The sequence below is a fragment of the Oncorhynchus mykiss genome, chromosome 15 (genome assembly GCF_013265735.2).
Source record: "Oncorhynchus mykiss isolate Arlee chromosome 15, USDA_OmykA_1.1, whole genome shotgun sequence".
Classification (NCBI taxonomy): domain Eukaryota; kingdom Metazoa; phylum Chordata; class Actinopteri; order Salmoniformes; family Salmonidae; genus Oncorhynchus; species Oncorhynchus mykiss.
The window spans coordinates 51171662-51176047 of NC_048579.1; positions in this window are offsets into that span (position 1 = coordinate 51171662).

Sequence of the window (4386 nt, forward strand, 5' to 3'; positions counted from 1 at the left end):
ACTGCTGTTCACAAATGCTCTCCATCCAACCTCACTGAGCTCGAGCTGTTTTGCAAGGAGGAATGGGAAAAAATTTCAGTCTCTCGATGTGCAAAACTGATAGAGACATACCCCAAGCGACTTACAGCTGTAATCGCAGCAAAAGGTGGCGCTACAAAGTATTAACTTAAGGGGGCTGAATAATTTTGCACGCCCAATTTTTCCGTTTTTGATTTGTTAAAAAAGTTTTAAATATCCAATAAATGTCGTTCCACTTCATGATTGCGTCCCACTTGTTGTTGATTCTTCACAAAAAAATACAGTTGTTTGAAGCCTGAAATGTGGCAAAAGGTCGCAAAGTTCAAGGGGGCCGAATACTTTCGCAAGGCACTGTACCTGTGGCGCTGATGTTTAGGCCAAGGTATGTATAGTTTTTTGTGTGCTCTAGGGCAACAGTGTCTAGATGGAATTTGTATTTGTGGTCCTGGTGACTGGACCTTTTTTGGAACACCATTATTTTGGTCTTACTGAGATTTACTGTCAGGGCCCAGGTCTGACAGAATCTGTGCATAAGGTCTAGGTGCTGTTGTAGGCCCTCCTTGGTTGGTGACAGAAGCACCAGATCATCAGCAAACAGCAGACATTTGACTTCGGATGCTAGTAGGGTGAGGCCGGGTGCTGCAGACTTTTCTAGTGCCCGCGCCAATTCGTTGATATATATGTTGAAGAGGGTGGGGCTTAAGCTGCATCCCTGTCTCACCCCACGACCCTGTGTGAAGAAATGTGTGTTTTTTTGCCAATTTTAACCGCACACTTGTTGTTTGTGTACATGGATTTTATAATGTTGTATGTTTTACCCCCAACACCACTTTCCATCAGTTTGTATAGCAGACCCTCATGCCAAAATGAGTCGAAGGCTTTTTTGAAATCAACAAAGCATGAAAAGACTTTGCCTTTGTTTTGGTTTGTTTGGTTGTCAATTCGGGTGTGCAGGGTGAATACATGGTCTGTTGTACGGTAATTTGGTAAAAAGCCAATTTGACATTTGCTCAGTACATTGTTTTCATTGAGGAAATGTACGAGTCTGCTGTTAATGATAATGCAGAGGATTTTCCCAAGGTTACTGTTGACGCATATTCCACGGTAGTTATTGGGGTCAAATTTGTCTCCACTTTTGTGGATTGGGGTGATCAGTCCTTGGTTCCAAATATTGGGGAAGATGCCAGAGCTAAGGATGATGTTAAAGAGTTTTAGTATAGCCAATTGGAATTTGTTGTCTGTATATTTTATCATTTCATTGAGGATACCATCAACACCACAGGCCTTTTTGGGTTGGAGGGTTTTTATTTTGTCCTGTAACTCATTCAATGTAATTGGAGAATCCAGTGGGTTCTGGTAGTCTTTAATAGTTGATTCTAAGATCTGTATTTGATCATGTATATGTTTTTGCTCTTTATTCTTTGTTATAGAGCCAAAAAGATTGGAGAAGTGGTTTACCCATACATCTCAATTTTGGATAGATAATTCTTTGTGTTGTTGTTTGTTTAGTGTTTTCCAATTTTCCCAGAAGTGGTTTGAGTCTATGGATTCTTCAATTACATTGAGCTGATTTCTGACATGCTGTTCCTTCTTTTTCCGTAGTGTATTTCTGTATTGTTTTAGTGATTCACCATAGTGAAGGCGTAGACCCAGGTTTTCCGGATCTCTATGTTTTTGGTTGGACAGGTTTCTCAATTTCTTTCTTAGATTTTTGCATTCTTCATCAAACCATTTGTCATTATTGTTCATTTTCTTCGGTTTTCTATTTGAGATTTTTAGATTTGATAGGGAAGCTGAGAGGTCAAATATATTGTTAAGATTTTCTACTGCCAAGTTTACACCTTCACTATTACAGTGGAACGTTTTACCCTGGAAATTGTCTAAAAGGGATTGAATTTGTTGTTGCCTAATTGTTTTTTGGTAGGTTTCCAAACTGCATTCCTTCCATGTATAGCATTTCTTAATGTTACTCAGTTCCTTTGGCTTTGATGCCTCATGATTGAGTATTGCACTGTTTAAGTAGACTGTGATTTTGCTGTGGTCTGATAGGGGTGTCAGTGGGCTGGCTGTGAACGCTCTGAGAGACTCTGGGTTGAGGTCAGTGATAAAGTAGTCTACAGTACTACTGCCAAGAGATGAGCTATAGGTGTACCTATCATAGGAGTCCCCTCGAAGCCTACCATTGACCATGTACATACCCAGTGTGCGACAGAGCTGCAGGAGTTGTGACCCGTTTTTGTTGGTTATGTTGTCATAGTTGTGCCTAGGGGGGAATATGTGGGAGGGAATGCTGTCACCTCCAGGCAGGTGTTTGTCCCCCTGTGTGCTGAGGGTGTCAGGTTCTTGTCCGGTTCTGGCATTTAGGTCGCCACAGACTAGTACATGTCCCTGGGCCTGGAAATGATTGATTTCCCCCTCCAGGATGGAGAAGCTGTCTTCATTCAAATATGGGGAGATATAGGTAGCACACAGGAGGACATTTTTCTCTGTTAGGATAATTTCCTTTTGAATTTCTAGCCAAATGTAGAATGCTCCTGTTTTGATTAATTTAATGGAGTGAGTTAGGTCTGCTCTATACCAAATTAGCATACCCCCTGAGTCCCTTCCCTGTTTCACACCTGGTAGTTTGGTGGATGGGACTACCAGCTCTCTGTAACCTAGAGGTCAACCAGTGGGTCCGTCTCCTCTCTCTCTCTCTCTCTCTCTCACTCTCTCTCTCTCACTCACTCCTTCAATCTCTCTCTTTCAATCTCCCACTCTCAACATGCAATGTACAGGTATATACAGCCAAAGCAAAATACTTTCAGATTCAAGTCATCAGGAATCCTCTCTCTGTCACACAAAGGTGTTTCTGTTTGCTGTTTGGTCGGATTATGCTGATTATGAGTTAGAAGTGTGTCATGTGACTAGTTAGCCGGTCAGTAAAGTTTAAAATATACTTATTTATGTAGCTTTCATGTTAAACCCTTAAATGACCATGACATTATTTAGCCTATAATTAGCTATTTTATAGCTTTTTAAACAGCCAGGCCACGCCCTGACCGTGGTTCCTTTTTATGCCTCTATTTTGGTTCGGTCGGGGCGTGAGTTGTGGTGGGCATTCTATGTTGTTTTTCTATGTTTTCTTTGTGTTTGGCCTGGTATGGTTCCCAATCAGAGGCAGCTGTCTTTCGTTGTCTCTGATTGAGAACCACACTTAGGTAGCCTGTTCCCACCTGGTGTTTGTGGGTAGTTGTTTCCTGTTTTGTGTTGTGTCACCTTTCAGGACTGTTTCGATTTTCGTTGTTTCACTTTGTTATTTTGTATTTCGTGTTCAGTTATATTAAATTAACACGGACACTTACCACGCTGCGTTTTGGTCCGATCTTTCCTGTTCCTCAGATGAAGAAGATCGTGACACAGGCTATATTCAGTTGTATAATGACGAAACATGTGACAACTAACATTGACATATTCACACATTCACAGAACCGAGGAAAGCTTTGTCTGAATAAATAAGGCAAGATAGATGTGTAAAGAGAGTGGATCTCTTCAATTCCACAGCCCTCCACTCAAATAGGGGATTTAGCACTTACTGTACAGACAAATACCACCTGAGGGCAGGCTCGGGCTGCACTTCACTCTGACTGGTGAGGTATCCGTCCTTGGTACCAAGGACGCGCTGTGTATGGCTCAAAACTGGCATGGAACAAAACCGGTGCACATGGAACAACAAGCTATTACATTCAATAATCTGTTAATACCAGCACTTTCATTTATAAAGCACTCAAAACGATTATTTTTTCTTTACAAATCAAATCAAATCGAATTGAATACAGACTGTACATGTGGGTAGGGGTAAAAGTGACTAGGCAATCAGGACAGATAATAAACAGAGTATCAGCAGTGTATGGGAACGTGTTTATGTGTTAGCATTGGTGGCGTCAATATGCATGTGTGTGTGTGTGTGTGTGTGTTTTGTGTGTATGAGCGTGTGTAGTGTGTGTGCGTGTGCGTGCGTTGGAGTGTCAATGTAGTATGTGTGAGTATGTGGGTAGAGTCTAGTGAGTGTGCATAGAGCCAGGGCAAGAGAGTCCGTGCAAAACAACCAAGATAAATGAATAATAAAGGGAGTCAGTGTAAATTGTCCGTGTAGCAAATGTTAGGGTTACCAATGGTACATGACTGTAATATTATTACACATTGGACGCACTAAAACATCATCATCATCATCTTCTGCACACCATGCTGCAAACTCATGACAAGTCATTACTAAAAACTGATTGGCTTAGAGACCAGTGAGGCGGGGTGAAGGATGAGGTTGAGGAAATTAGCATACTGGAGGGTCATAAATGTGACATGTTATGAAAAGTCTTGGTGCTGAGAACC